We start from the raw sequence: 17,221 nt of genomic DNA on the forward strand, positions 1-17,221 counted from the left end.
TGTAAACTATGAACTGTGAACCAAGAAGCTTCATGCAGCTTCAAAGAGAAAAAAACGTCTGTCCCACATTTCTTATGACCATCAAAAGTAACATTCAAATAGAAAACTGCATTGCATTGGTTGACAACAGTAAACACCGACTATAACCTACAGCAGGGGCCACAGAGGCCCTTATGCCCAGGTCTTGGCCTTGGTGCCCCCTTCCAAAAGTTTCCCATCTTCAAGACATTCCAACAGAAGTGCACTTTATCAAATGAAAACGAACTTGCCCTCTCAAAAGATGAAGATCCATGCCTAGTACAAAGTGACACTTCAAAAGTCACTTGGTTAATTCTTAATCCCCATGACAAATATATCTGAACCAGGAAAACAATCAAACTTTTTCATGAAAGGTGTCTAATTAACAAGTGTGTAAATCCTGCAGCCTCAGGACCTTCTATCCAGAGGGCCTAATGCACAAAGCTGGTTGTGCGAATCTAATGCATCAACACAATGACTTTTTCACCCAAACAGGATCCTGACTTTAAAAAAACACGCACTTGATATGCCTGCCAGTTTACTCCACTCATATTTGCTATTCAATCATTAACCATAATGCCCACAGTTTTAGACAGTTGACCCTACATCACAACTTGGTGTGAAAAACAGCCAAGAGTAAACCCTCCACCGATAAAAATGAAAGGGAGAAAATGCTTCCCGACACCAACAAAATTATGTTGACTTATCTTTTAGCTGTTCAGTGAGCTTACAAACTCAATTTGCTTAAGAGGGTTGACTAGTGGTGGTAAGCTAAAAAGAATGCCATGGGGTTATTAAACGACCCCAATTCTCTTCCCCCCCTCAATCTTTCGATCCATTGGCCATGTTCAAATGTGTGCTCAAGCCCAGTGTACAATATATAAGGGGTGCAGCGTTGTGTATTGTTCACTGGCCATTTGTCAAAGGTCTTTTATAGATTTTGGTAAGGGGACTGCCGAGGAAAAAGGGCCGCTGGTTAAAATGTCACTTTGTGCAAGTGTTCAGTCAGAAGAAGAAAAACAGACCTGTGTTCGTAAGGGAATGGAGGTAGAATTAGACTCCATGTTTAAAGCAAAACTTTCTTTCTAATTCTACCTCCATGCTTCTACCTAGTAATTCTGATATTTTCATGAAAGTTCCCTGTTCTCAAGGTACAAGATAGTACATCATATCAGAGGCCAAGCCTAGTACGTAGCAGATATGATCATTGAAATACCTGGGGAGGATTGGAGTTCAGACGAGTCTTATCTCGCTTTAGGACGAGTAACTCGTCCTAACTTAGGACTAGCCTTAGTTTTGAATATCTCCTAGGACTAGTCCTAACTCTTTGTGAAATCGACCCTAGGCCTAACACCGAGTAATATTTTCAAAGGATATAAAAACCAATGCTTTGTCAAAGATTATGCTTTATACAATTAGTTTGTGGTCATTTATAGTTTATTTTAGGCTAGAGGTCGGGTTGGAACTGTAGAAATCTATCAGCCACGTAAGCTTCCCGTTTATTTAATTTTTATCTTTTTATAGCTCCATTCTTTTAATAGAAGGGTGGGGTGATATAAAAGAATGCAGCATATACACACACACACACACACCAACCATAGATAGTGACGTTGCGCATGTAATTGCCGCTGATCGCTGGCCCCCCTCTGCATGGCAACACCACATGTTTGTCGGCTGACATGTGTCTACTCACGATGGTCTTGCGCAAACAGGGCGGTGTGTTTGTGTTTGCTGGTTGGATTATGCCAACTGAATGAGCCTCAAAATCATCCCACAACAAGGAATCCATTGACCGTGTTATTAGGTAATCCTACGAGAAAGGCGCATCCCGTGGGCCCATGCACAAGGGGCCCCCCCTCAACACACTCTACTCTGCCGCCCCAAATTAAATTTGCAGGCAAATTGCCCGCTCTCTGTCCGGCAAATGTTTTTGTCCAACAGTCCCAAGCAATTTGAATTGCATCGGTTAATTTGTTCGAGTTAAGTAAAAGAGGCTATACCCGGCAAGCCGTGGTGGCGTGGTCAACATATCAACTGCATGAATAGCTGTACATGAAGTAGGGGGGGGGGGGAGTATAAAAAAACTAGGGCAAATTGTTCAAAGGGGAGAAAATTCTGTCAAGAACGAAACATCAATAATTACAAAACGCGCTTTGTTTAAGAACTGGGGTATGATTCCAAAAGGCAAGACTATGTTAAATCACCCAAAAAAATGATAACAAACAAGTCAAAATTGATCAAATTATTTTACTTGAAAAGTCCGGTTTGACTTCTCTAACCATGAACACTGAACTACATTTTGATCCTTGTCAACTATTAGGCTGTCTGTCCCTATCTTACAATTAAAAGGATTTTCTGACACACACACACACACACTATACTTGTCTATGTTTAGATAGGGGTCTTTTGTTAACCACTCTCTAGTGACTAGCTGCACTCTTAACCCAGTCTTTTCAGATACCGCTTGCTTTACAAGGCCACCACTAAATAAGGAGTGTCTTAAAGGGAAGGTAGACATTTGGTAATCACTCCTGTGAAACCAATGGCAATATAATTTATACTCGGTTAGAATTAGAAGTACAGCAGCTTATAAAAACTATAAGACTTTTTGAGAATCATTTCACCTTGAAGTAATGTACGGAAAAAATATATATCCCCCCCAAATTTGAATCTGAGAGGCGTTACTGTCAGATATGTTTCTCAGATTGTGGATTCCAATTTCGGATTACTCTTCCCGCGTGGACATAATCGCTCTGAATTTTAGGCGATATCTAAAAAAAAAAAAAAAAAACTACCACCTTTTGAACTTGGTTAATATTATTTTATTACATTTTTATATGATTAAAACAATTGAACAGTTCTAAAAGCCAAAGGTCTAAGAGCTTTTAATTCAAGGAAAAAGGTTAGAGCCGAGCTGAAACGAAAAAGACAGACTTGTGCCACAACACAAGAACAAAAATGATGAATGCACGCGTGTTTCAAACCGACTGCCAAGAAATAGTAGTGGGTACCGGGAGGTGTGATGTAGTTTAGTTATTAATCACCGACAGGGTACCGAGCGATATTTTCAAGTAGATACATGATTTCATCATCAATCATGTCACCAAATGTTCAGACTTCATTGAGGCAAGTCTTCATAAAAGGTAATCAACTCTCAACAAACAGAAAACCCAGGACAGTGAAATGCTCCGATCATTTGTTGCTGTGCAGCAGTGTCTCAGAAAAACACAGGGGCCCCGATTCTATAGAGCTCTGCATTAAGCAGAAAGTGTTGCTCAACAACTGTCTGCTAAGCAGAAATGAGCAGGATACCAGTCACAAACTGTACATGTTACATGGTAGTTTGGCTGGTAACCTTATTCTGGTAAGCATACTGTTGTTGGGCAAGATACCAGATTCAGACAAACATACCCAGGACATACAAATACTCCGATCGTTTTTTGCCGCTCAGCAATGTCTCAAATCCAGAAAAACACCGGGGCCCCGATTTCATAGAGCTGCCTTATCGCAGCAAGTTTTGCTCAACAACTGTCTGCTAAGCAGAAATGAGCAGGATACCAGTCACAAACTGTACATGTTACATGGTAGTTTGGCTTGTAACCTTATTCTGGTAAGCATAATATTGTTTAGCTTAGCTACTGTTTGTGCTTCTTGAAATTGGGCCCAGCATAGAGCTGCTAAGCAGAGAATACTTCTTAACAAGTTTCTGAGATTAGCAGGATACCAGTCACAAACAGTACTTGTGGAGACATGGTAGTTGGACAATTGTGTTGTGCTTAGCTACTCCTCATGCTTAAGCTGCTCTATGAAATTGGGCCCAGGGTTTTTTTAAGCCCCTTTCCCTTTCTTAATGGTTGTACACAAAGCAAACTCTGTATGAAGGAATTCCCATGCATCTAAGGAGACAATCCCACCGCATTAGTACTCACAAGTTGTTTAAACTTTTACTTGGTCTTGGGATAAAGGCATGACAGCTCAGCAAAATCGCTAAGTCAAAATGTAAATTTGGGGACCAAGTCAGAAAACCCTTTCTGAACAGACCCCTCTGTGGGAGCAGCGTGGGAGCGATGACCTTCAGTTGAGCCTAACCTTTGTCTACCAGCAGAATGTAGAGAAAGCAAAAAGTGTTGTGTTTTTTCTTTTTATGGGATACATTCAAACATCACTCAATTTTACTGCTTGCCTTTTCGCCCACACACACATTAATTGTCAACCAGGTAATTTGACAACCCCTCTTTGTTCAGTTGCTTTAATTACTTTTTTATCTACTTTTCCATTGGTTTGATCATTCTATCTCCATGGTTTGATACACAAATAACCTCAGAACCAAGAGGTGAGAGAGTCAGTGCTGAGGGAAAAAAAGTCTACAATCTAGGATCCAAAAGTTAGGAGACATGTTGACATAAAACGAGACAATTTCCACCTTTTGGTAACCTCTGTGGTTTAGATTTCACATGGCTTTTTGATGAACAGTAACCTCACCACCAGAGATCTAGATCAAAGAGTAGTAGTTCTTTATATAATATCAGGCCTGGGATTATTACAGGCCACGATCATGGTACCCCTTAAAAAGTTTCCCATTGACTTTATGAAAGATTTTCCAATGGAAGTGCTCTTTTCAAAATGAAAATGGTCGTGCGCTTTTAAAGAAGAAATTTCAGGCATGTAATGTGAAAATAAATAACAGCTGATTTTCTTCATCAGGCGGACTCATAAAGTCTGAATTCAGACAAAAGTTCTCATCCCTGATCCTAAAGCTGTCAAACCACCCTGAAACCTTTTCTGTTAAAGTCTGCTGTATGAACCGGTAGACATACTCTCAAAGACCAATCCATTTTCAGGCATGTAATGTGAACAACAAATAACAGCTGACTTTCTTCGTCCGGCGGACTCAAAAAGTCTGAATTCAGACAAAAATTCTCATCCCTGATCCTAAATCTGTCAAACCACCCTGAAACCTTTTCTGTTAAAGTCTGCTGTATGAACCGGTAGACATACTCTCAAAGACCAATCCATAAACCCAACAACTGCGAGCAGAAATAAGGGATTAATTTGTACCGTGATAGTGAACTTAACTTCTCCTGTCAATGTGTTCAGCCACAGAAACTTGTAACTGTATCTTCCCCCGCTGCTTCAAATTTTGAAGTCTTTCATATGATGTCAATAGTTCATTGCGTCAGACGCACACAAAAATGCCAGATGAATGAAGCCACGCTTAATCAAAGAAACCTTGGGATTAATTGACATACAGTTTGGAAATATGTTGAGTCAATTCAGGAGGGATGGTACAACAATCATCATCTTCAGATGGCTCTCGACATGAGTTAAGAGTTTGCGAGATCTGAAGAACGACGAACGAGAAAATAGAATCTCAGGCCTGTATGCTTCGTTTTTGAAAAGGGCTCTCGACATGAGTTAAGAGTTTGCGAGATCTGAAGAACGACGAACGAGAAAATAGAATCTCAGGCCTGTATGCTTCGTTTTTGAAAAGGGCAAGGGCACCAAGGCATTTTTCCTTGGTAAAAAGCACCTATTAGCAATTTGTAGATTTCTACTGGAGCATTTGAAGGGCATGAAGGCAATGACGAAGGCTTTGTTGCCTCCAGGAAGTATCAGGCCTGAAACTTCAATCTGGTGTTTTTTTAGTATTGACTTTATTATCATCGGAGGAGCTAGTTCAGGAAGGGGAGAGATTGGCGTAATTAGATTAAGAGTCTTGGATTCATGGTTAAGGGGGGACCGGGCGCAACTGGGCTCACCTCCAGGAACCCAGCTGCCCCCGTCAAAACAATTAAATCACTCCGGGTTAATTACAACATCGTACGATCAAAGATATGTTGTCGTTGCGCCAAAGTTTGAAAATTTCCAAAGTTGTGAGGTTTGGAACTCTGAGGGTCGTCTGATTCGATTAGAAGGTTGGGGCTCAGGAGGGGAGAGGATTCTTAATAAGGTTTTAAAGGTTGCTGGTAATATGGGTCAGGAATTAAATGGACAAATTTGACACAAGGTGACAAAGAAAGATTATGAGCCATGGGGATAGGTCCATGATGTTTATAATTTCCTATTGAAGAAATGTCAAGGGAAACCACCAACATACATGTAGGTAGGGCTCAGTTGGTAGTTTGCAGAATTTGCCCTTGACAATTTCAGTGACAAGCAAGAAGGACCAGTTAGCTTGTCGTTTCCCCAGTTCGTAGCCTTTATTTACTAGTCCATATTCAACAATTACCAAATTCTACACTAAAAAAGCCAGCCAGACCACTTGGAGATAATTTTGACTGGTCCTTAGATGTTTTAATTCTCATTTGGCCGGTTCGGAATATTCTCTTTGGTAAAAGGCACCCTATGAGGAAACTGGCTGTACGCTTTGTTTTTGCACGTGCAAGGGCACCAAGACATCTTCTCTTTGGTAAAGGGCACCCTTTGAGAAAATTATAAATTTCTACTGGAGCAATTCCAGGGCACCCAGGCAATGACCATGGAGCATGGAGGCAAATGCCTTTGTTGCCTCCATGAAGTATCAGGCCTGCTCAGATAAAATCTACCCTCTTATGACATTGACCTTTAGGGGTCTGAGGCTCCTTGCGGTGAGCTTCAAGATGTACTTATCTCCAATCCCATCACATTGTGACTATTATGAGAATCCCCCCCATGTAGGATTGATTACCTCTGGTATGTCACCTTTTTAATTTCATGAAATTCCCCCGCGGGGAGTTTTACCTGCCGTGGTAGAAAAAGCCAGGCTGGCCGGCACCAACGAGAGGAAACAAAGATGGCCGTGTGCGTGTGTTAGCTCTGGCACAACGCCACCCTGGCGTGTACGTGCTATACAACCGATCCCATCACATTCGTGTTAGATTCGACTCCCAAGAAAAATGCACTTCTGTCACGCCATTAAAAAAAAAAGTAATGGCTACGCTAAAAGAAAAAAAACCATGGGAGAGAAAAGCCGCCATATGGCATTTTGTATACTGCAAAACTTTCCCCTCTTGCTTATTGCTTTATTTATATTAAATATTGTAAAAATAGTGAACTTGGGGCCATGGCGGTTTTTCAGCAAGCTGGTCCAGCTGTTGGGATATTAATATAAACAGCCAGACCCATTGGCTCTTCATGGTGAACGTGCCTGCAAACTGCAATGCAACAGCAACAATTCAGCCCAGGTCTACAGGCAATGAGAATAGAAACACCTGGACTATTGTAAGCCAGAACAGTACAAAATGTGCATCTTTTCTCAAAGTTGGTCAACGACGGCAGACCTTTGCATGATGTAATAACGGCTCTGAAGGAAGTGAATTATAAAAATAATAAGCGTCAGCCTGCATCTACGATTCAAGTCATGGTACCTTGCACATTGGTAATATTATTTGGCAATGTATTAAAAGAAGACGACCACACCATATACAACTGCCCCTTGAGAGATTTTTATTTATTTTATTTTTTTAAGTAATTGACTGTCGCTTCATTTCTTCCCTGAACTTCTATACCATGGCCGAAACTTCATGGAGGCATTAAAGGCCATTGACTCCGTGCCCCCTGGTCATTGCCTTGGTGCCCTTGAAATGCTCCAGTAGACATAAAGTTTCCTCGTAGGGTGCCCTTTACAGGAGAAATGCCTTGGTACCCCTGCCCTTTCAAAAACGAAGCCGGCCAGACCATGTCACCACTCAAAACAACAAATGAAAAAGCGTAACATACAAATGTTGAGTGAGTTCATCCATGATCTCCTTTCATACTAAAATAACACAACGTTCGTTACCGCAGCGGCACGGAATCCCCACGGTGACCAAAAAGTCCTCAGATACAATTTCTTTATTTGGACAATTTTTCATTTTACCCCTCTCTGTCTCTCTCCCCATGGCTGGTTTATTTACCCTAGGTTCCAATCTTGACACCAAGAGAGACATCACTCCAGTCTGCCACAACTAGAACTTGTTTTGAGAATTACTTGACCCTCCCCCTCTTAATTGACCTAGATGACCTGGGAATAAGGGCATACCTCTCCACTGGGACCCATTGGTCCCCCAAGGGGGGCAACCTTTCATTGGCTTACTTGCCCTTATTAGGACACTGCTATTTTCATTTGATGGCTGCAGAGTTTCTGTTAGGGCAGTCTGTACAAATTAATTGTGCCATCAGGATCAGGTAAACAATTATCTGTATTATCAAAATGGAATACGCTGAATGGTTTCATTTGTACAAATGCTACACACAAAAAGTATCATTTGCTTCTAATAAATCATCATTTGCTACTCATTATTAGCATCCAGTGTCAAAATTTGTTCTTTTCTAAATATTTGGCTATTCAAAATTGCTTGACGAAACTGTTCCCTGGAATGTAGGGTCAAAATTAAAATGTTGGCACCAGTAAATGAGAGGTAAAAATAATTTTAAAATTAGTTGTTACTACCCCCCAGTTCTACTCACATATTGTAATAGCGGAACAAACATTTGATAAAGCTTAATTACATAATATAGGCCTAAATTACAGCTTTCTAAGCAGATGGCAGGAACAACTGCTGTTGTTTTCTGTTTTCTATGTGAACATGAGTCTGACTGAAAATCTGTTCCTGCCATTTACAATTACAGTACAAAGAAATCTCCAAAGAGCAACACTATAAATAAGCCAGTCCTCTCCTATCACAAGTAAAGTCAAAACCTCAGAATGGGTCCCACAGACTTGAAATAACCAACTGAACTTTTTTGAAATCCCAAGTTGCAGATTCCATGATGGAAGTAGTGTTAGGGATTCACCATGATAAAGCTATTGCCGCTCAATAACTCTAGTCAAAGTCATCTCTATAGTATAAGCGATGTTTATTATGCAGCCATGACTGAGAGCTAAACCTCCCAGTTGGAATCACACTCTGAATGATTAAAGGCAGTGGACACTATTGGTAGTTACTCAAAATAATTTTTAGCAGAAAACTTCACTTGGTAACAAGCGATGGAGAGCTGTTGATACACATGTAGTATAAAACATTGTGAGAAACGGCTCCATCTGAAGTAACATAGTTTTTGAGAAATGAGGTAATTTCTCTTGTGTAAAATTTGCATCAAGGATAAAGAATAATTTCTCACTCAAACTTTCAAAGACTTCAGGCCTGAAGCCTTTTATTATAAGGCATCTGAAAGCACACAAATTTGTGCGACAAGGTGTTTTTTTTTTGGTTTTTTTTCATTATTCTCTTGCAACTTCAGTGACCAATTGAGCCCAAATTTACACAGGTTTGTTATTTTATGCATTGGGAAATACACTAAGTGAGAATACTGGTCTTTGAGAATATTACCAAAGGTGTCCAGTGCCTTTAAAGCCTACACACTGTGGATACCTAAACAGTATGATCACTTCATTGGAATGCAAGGGTCAAGTGAAAAGACTCAGGGTAGGGACAGCCGAGCTCTGGATTTACTTTACCATTAAGGCAGGAGGGAACAGCAGCTAGGAAGGGAATCCAGAACTGTAATACATAATGTACACAGTTTGTGAGTTGTGTGAATCGTGTTGATTATGGATGTGAAATGTAAAATGCCCAAAGGCATGGCTATATCTAGCCTGTACTGTTATTTCAAAAGCTTGGTGAACGCTGCTCATTGCTTTTCTGCCATTGTGGAACATTCAAAGCGGTCCATTAGTGGTGTATGAGTAGTGAGAAATGTAGTGTTGTTTACAATGCAGGCATTATCATCATCATCATCATCATCATCATCATCATCATCATCAAACCAAAGCACAATATCATACAACACAGCATAGCCCCGTTCACACTACACTTCAATTCGGAGAAAATCTCCATGTTGAGTTACGGACAATTTTAACTGGGAGATACTCCAGAGTGAGTGGAGCGTTCACACAACACTTTCAGGACTAAACATTCTCCGGATTAACCAACCCAAAACTGGCTTAATCGGGTAAAAATTTTACATTCTCCGGATTAATATACCCTAAACTGGCTTAATCCAGGGTAAATATGAACCCTGCCTGAAACTAGGGTTAACCCACAAACCTCTATGGAACTGTGTTAAATTTTCTTTGGGTTAGAAGTTGTAGTGTGAAAGGTATATACGGGTAAGATTTAATCCATGTAGAAGACTTTTTACATGGGTCGCCAATAGGAGACTTTCCAACGCTAGGTGGCAGCAGACATACCGGGTAAGTTTCCATTGTTTACGTAGTTCTGAACATGCGCATAATTCTGAGAACAATGGATTTACCCGGTAAGTCTGCTGCCCTCTATCGTCCCAGAAAGTCTCCCATTAGGCTATACATAAGTCAAAGGTATGTAGGGTGGTAATGGCTTATAATGGCTTCAATTTATGTGAATCCCCTCCCACCCCGAACAGGACACTCCAAATCACTCATACATCACACAACATTGTGCCTGCTGACGGGCTTCTACTAAATTACATGTTTCAAGCAACTCTCGAAAATAAAATTGCCTCTATGACAAAATTAAAAGCGAAAAAACAATTTTTCTTCCTCCCGTGATCTGCCTCGAGCCATTTCCAAGAATCGTTGATGCTTCCATGTACATCACTACACCGCGATTGATAGTGACGCACTTTTAAAACAATCGTATATCAAAATATTTGTCTTCGCATGACGAAAATATTTTGCAAAGTTTTTTATCAAAGATCTCGACCATGCAACCTTTGAAGTAGGACTTCTGAGTAACTGCTCATAATGCAACAAAGTATAACATTATTTGGTTGTTGGATGCCTCAACAAAAATGGATAGTTTTTAATTATGGATATTACACCCAAAGGAATTTGCCAGCAATCGGTTATATACAATATATATATATAGCCCTTTTTTAATTAACCACATACGCAACTCTAAGCAGCTGTTTTCAATAATGGGAGATTATTTTTTTCACAGACATGCATAGGAGGAGCAACTGCGGTGCCATCACACTGAAATTTACCTTAGCGACTATCCCCACGGCAACAATTACCGCGGTTACCGGCAGGTATGGAATGTCATCAGGTCATTGTGATTCAATAATTAAGAGACCAACCAGCGAAGGGGACCGGTGAGAGGGTGTTTACCATGGGCAAAGTTATAGACAAGTGGGCAGGTTTATATACGACCGTGTCGTATCGGTGGCAAATCAACTAGAGGAATGCAATATAGCCGCACTGAATAAACAAACACTAATATTTGGTATTGATGCCTAAAACCCAGACAAGCGGGGGAAGAAAAAAAAAATCTATTTTTATAAAAAATTTAAACGAGAAGGAGAGAAGGAGGGGTTTCAGTTCTCGCTGTTGGTTGGTATGATAAGAATGTAATTTCCACAGCTTGAGTTTGGTGACGATATTTAATAAATTTTGCAGTGGAGTCACGTTTTGGATTTCTTGAGGGAGCCCGTTTCAACGCAGAATGGAAGGGTGCTGGTCGTGAGATGAGAAATTGCTTTCATCAGCCAAGTGTCAAAAAATAGCTGCCGAGTCGTTTGTCAAAAGTATGCATTGATAGCTACCAATGTGACTAAAGCTTACATCACTGACTTGCACTAATGTTTATGAGATGTTTACGCCCGAGACAAATCCAAGACCACGAACATTTCCTACACCCCAGATCGCAATGTTCCAACTCAAAAATCTGAAAATTTGCCTTGTTGAATGATGGTTTATTGTTGTAAATGAAAATGACATTTGCAGCCAAAAGCTGAATTGCAGTCAAACAAGTTTAAAATTTCAACATTCAGAAATCAACCTACTGTAATCGCAACCAAACTAAAACCTAATTACAGATCACAATGGTACCTTGTACAAAGAAGCGTCACAATACATGTCATATAAATTATCAGACAAATTTTTGACAATGTGCTTAGAACAAATATTTGTAATGAACATCAAGGGAAGATTTAAAATGTGTTGTTTGTTACTTTGTTGTGCAAAAGCATAGAAAGTCTGTAATTGTGTAAAAAATTTGTTGGTCAAATTACAAAGAGTGTACACATTCAACAGTATTTCAAGACATCCACAGTTTTAATAATAACACAACAATACGTATGACATTACACCCGCTCCCGCTCTGCGCCCCAAAAACAGCTCAACAACAAGACCCTAAAATAATCCGCCTGGATTCCGCCAACAAAAAAGCCTTTGTTCTGGTGAACTGACCGCAAAGAAACGGAGCCAGAGTCTATTGCTTTTTAGTGGTGGTGTAATGTAGATCCTAGCTTATTGCTAGTACCATTAGCGTGGGCATGACCCCTATATGGTGCTGTGTGTTGTTCCTGCTGGTTCCATACAGTACTTAATGGTGGGGTAATAATAATCAACTCTATTGTCCGTGTAAGAACCTTCTCCCAGACCCACACAGTAATGAGTGTTTTGAACTTCTGCTGTCGTCAGACAATATTTTCTGGGACTTTTTTTTTCATTCAGCATAATATAAAACCAAGCCAAAACATAAACATTCAGATAGGTTTCCGATACACTGCTAAAAATGGTATTATTGAAATAAGAAAAGCATCTTACTTTGAGAAAATATTTCTTGTGTCACTCCCTAGAAAAGGTTTCTTACTAGGGAGTAACACAAGATATATATTCTCAGAATAAGATGTTTTTCTTGTTTCAAGAGAACCAGTTTTAGCAGTGTACAAAAGTACGCTTAATTTTGGTACTTTCATTTTCTTCTAATGAAGTAACCTTGATGTGACCTATATGATAGTTATCTGCTCTTTTGACTATTATTTAAAAAAAAAGTAAAGAAGTCCTATTCTATGGCTATAATTCAGTAGCCAGCTATCTAGGGTGCGTTTAGGCGGTCGTAACCAGTAACTGTTTCCGATGAATTTGCCATTGGTAATAACCAGTGGCCAATGACAGAAACAATTATTGATTACGACCGCCAAAACGCACCCCCTAAACGCAATTGTACATAGAACACACCACATAGAGCAAGGACCACATGTACTTTGAAGGTTACATACTCATGAGACATACATATTCCTCATCTAGCTGAGATTGGTTTTGTGGCTGATGCACCTCCTATGCAAATCTCTGCCTCATCAAAGTCATGCAACTTCCACAGCCCTCCCAAAGAAGTTACACACCTCTGCAAAGATAGCCTTTGCCAGACTCCTTTGGTTCCTCTATCCACACTAAGAAGGCTCAGCCAAGCTAGGCATGCACCTGGTTTTGCTCAGTGAGCCTGCATTATTATTAACTTGATCATAGATGATCCATCATATGAGAGTAATAGATCAGGGGCTCAAGGCCAAACGTAAATTGTGTCTTGAAATTACCCCAGCCCTGGATGCTCTGCACTTCCAATGTACTATTGGGATGTCACCTACAGCCGGCATAGCAAACATCATATTGCCCCGTCCTGATTGAACTCATAAAAAACAATAAACACTCCGACCAATGATGCATAAATTTTGTTTACAAACTCGCATACATGTATAACAGCCACTGATACATTTGGTTTTGCCTATGTGTGTAAGCACTGTATACTCAGTACTTTCCCCCTAGATCTGTGAAAAATAAGAACTTGGCAAAGAACCGAGTACATGTATACAGCAGACCTGTTACTTCACGGAGGCAACAAAGATGATTGCCCCCATGCCCCCTGGTCATTTCCTCGGTGCCCTTGAGAAATTTACAATTTCCTCATAGGATGCCCTTTACCAGGGAGAAAATGCCTTGGTGCACTTGCCCTTTCAAAAAGGAAGCAATACAGGCCGTTATTTTCTCCCGACTCCGATGACTGATAGAGCCTAAATGTTCACAGGTTTGTTATTTTATATATAAGTTGGGATACACGAAGTGTGGGCCTTGGACAATACTGTTTACAGAAAGTGTCCAATGGCTTCAAACCACCCAGTACATTTGATACCTGGGTTGGTGTTATGGCCTTGTATAATTCAACCCCATGGAGAGGCATTGATTCATTTCTGAATACAGCAGGCCTCAAAATAAACCCACAGCACCCACAGCAATTGCCACGGTGCCCTTTGCAATACACAAATTTTCTATTTTTCCATCAAGCAAAGATATCTCAAAAGGAGTTTCCCACAATGACTATCTTTACACCATGTAAGTTGTGTGCAAATTTGTGAACATAATATTTCAACTTTTCCTAATAATGTTTCGCAGTATCCTTTAAATTTGGACCAAAGTTAATTTCAATGCTTGTGACATGGGCAAGCGTGCATCATTTTCATAACTTTTCTGTTCCATACTTGTCTGTGGCTAATAAACAACTTCTGCTCACCCCCTGAGACAAAGATTTAAAGTACAATGCCACTTTAATTCCCCACTGGATGACCATCAGATTTCCCCATCATTGGATTATTCAAAGTTGCGCCACGGCCACAAACATGGTCCCAATATGATGATCATTTCACACAGTGACAGCTGTACGGTAATAAATGACGTCACTGTCTATCAAGTATCAATGCCAGCGAGAGTAAAGGACATTGACCCAAAGGGGTGGGCATTGAAGCATGGGATTGCATGGCAGCAATGATAAGAACAGAGACTGTTTTCAGTATTATACCAGACCATAGGTTGATGCACTACACAGTGTACAATTTGTAGTGTGCTGTTCTAGATCATAATGTCATAGACCTATACGAAATATAACGGTGCTGCACGTTCACCTTCACAAGTAACTGAGCTTGTGGTACAATTGGTACCTTGCTCCTAGTATCAGTCAAAATCATTTTTGTGCAGAGAACGATTTCATCCAGCAATTTTGCATAGTTAAATATTTCGACTGAACAGAGTTTGTGCACAGGGAATGCTTATAAATTGAGTAGCAAATGGTGATTTTTTGAGTAGCAACTGACACATTTTGCATAGCTTTTTGCTCTGCTATACAAGGGAAATCATTCGCTGGGTACCTTCCCCCTGGGTATCAGTCAAAATCATCTACGTGTACAATTAATAGTGTGCAATAAAAACCCTACTCATCAAAACTGGGGTTTTCTGTTTTATTTAGTTATTTATTTATTTATTTTTACAGAAGTAATTCAAAGCATTCTTAAACTGTAAATTTTAAGGTTTTCACCGGACTGTGAGGCACATTCCAAATCGACTATTAGATTAGTTTAATCAGGAATGAAATTGACGATCTCAGCAAGCTGGGTATTTTGTCTTCTTCTTTCTTGTGTGTCAATATTATAAGCCTGTATATTTTTATAAAAACCAAATTTCTATTTTCAGTCTTTTCTTTCGAGGAAACATGTGTTTTTAGAGTAAAAGTACAGAGTCTGATTTAATAAAACTTTTAAAAGGGAATCTTTCATCGACAAACGTGCCAAATCTGAATGCAATATCACGGCACTATCCAGCCAACTAAAGTGATTGCCCATCTTCTTCACCCTACACTCCCATTACGCCCTTTCAACCTAGACACACCTCTTCCAAGTCCCAACCATCTCCAGTATTTTAATATTTCCAATGGGCAGTGTGCAGCCGGATCATATTTCAATATTTTCCAGTGCTGAGGACAATCTAAATTGTTACGCACTCTTGGAAACATGATTTAAGCACTTGAAGAATCACCCCCCCAACTCTAGCAATGAGGTTCATCCGTGACAGCAAATTATTCCTGGACTTTTGATGATAAGTGGGATGCAGCTGGTGTGGGTAAAGAAGGACCCTTGGCGTTTCCATCAGACACAGGTTCTGGAATGCTGCACAATTTATGATATATTTGTACATATTGAGTAAACCAGAGTTGCGAGTTAAAGGGGCTGCTTTTTTATTGAATATAAATTAGCATTACGATGTGTATGGGGGACGCATGAGCCAACAATTGTTCATCCAGGCCTGTATGCTTCATTTTTTTGAAAGGGAAAGGGCACCAAGGCATTTTTTCCTCGATAAAGGGCACCCTATTATGAGGAAATTGTAAATTCCTATTGGAGTATTTCAAAGGGCACCGAGGCAATGACGAGGGGGCATGGAAGCAATCGCCTTCGTTAGTCGATTAAAAAACACAAGACCACTGAGGTGAAAGGGTCAATTTCCTTTGAAAGTAAAGGAACATTGTTAAGTGGAAAAAGTGGTACCAAACCCCGGACAAATGTCAAAGCCTCCATGCCCTCTGCTCAATTCCAGTGACTGAACGGCACAATACGCCATGATTTCTAAATCTAAAACAACATTCGTGCCTCCGGAAAAATAGTTTCAGTTTAGTGAACTCAACATCACCATTATTTGAATTTACACTAACAATTTAGTTTCCCGACCTCAACTTTATCCATTCATGTTCTCGGTGCACTTTTGTATTCCTCCGGTAAACAGCACAACAGCGGGGTCAGATGGTACATTTCCTCCTAGTTCATTCACATGAACTGAACCTTAAGTCAAGTGCTAGTCAACCGTGGCTGTGTACTTTTCCGTTTAAAGGTTAAGTACAACAATCAGTTTCCCTGGAAGTGTTTCTGTCTTTCCGATGCTTTAGTTTTACAGTCCTCAATGTGAATGATGAATGTTCAACACAACCAGCACTTTTGGCTTCTTTGTTTAGAAAGAAAACATGCAGTGAGATACCGGTTACATGTTATGGTTTAGAAAGCCTTGCATTAACCCTCTGTACAAACGGCCCTGTACTTTTTGTACTTCCAATACACAAGGATCACATTTACCTTTTCATCAAAGTGCCCCTAAAAATACCAAAGGAACAAATGCAGCACCCTTCAAGAGTGAAGTTCAAGGCCTCCTTTATTCTTTAAACCAGAGGGTCATCACAGTAAGTATGAGTACAAAAAGAAGAAAGCCTCACTATTATGAGTACTGCTTTTGTGTCACATAAGCGCCCTTTTCAGTAGAATTTGATTTAATCCGCTAGATTATGGCTCATGAAAACCAAACCAAACAATCTGAATGAAAGTCTTGCTGACAAAGCCATTTGCAAATAAGATTTGAACAATGGTCTAGACTTGCTTATTAGTCACACGTTCCCGCTTAAATTTGAATCCATCAGACCATTATTGACAGTTGCTGCGTCACATGATTTGGGGAAAGCTTTTTTTTGCACAGAACTTTATGTAAAAGACAGCAAACACCCATTTACAACTTTGAATAATTGAATGTGTACGGCACTATGGTACCAGGGTTTGCTCATCTGGAGGTTGCTAAAACAAAAGCTTGCCTCGTGTCAACTAACATAGCAACTAGTATCTAAAAGTCTCAGGAATTCAACTTAAAGAAGAATTTGTACTTTAGCAAGTCAAT

This window comes from Asterias rubens, chromosome 5 (genome assembly GCF_902459465.1).
Source record: "Asterias rubens chromosome 5, eAstRub1.3, whole genome shotgun sequence".
NCBI lineage: Eukaryota > Metazoa > Echinodermata > Asteroidea > Forcipulatida > Asteriidae > Asterias > Asterias rubens.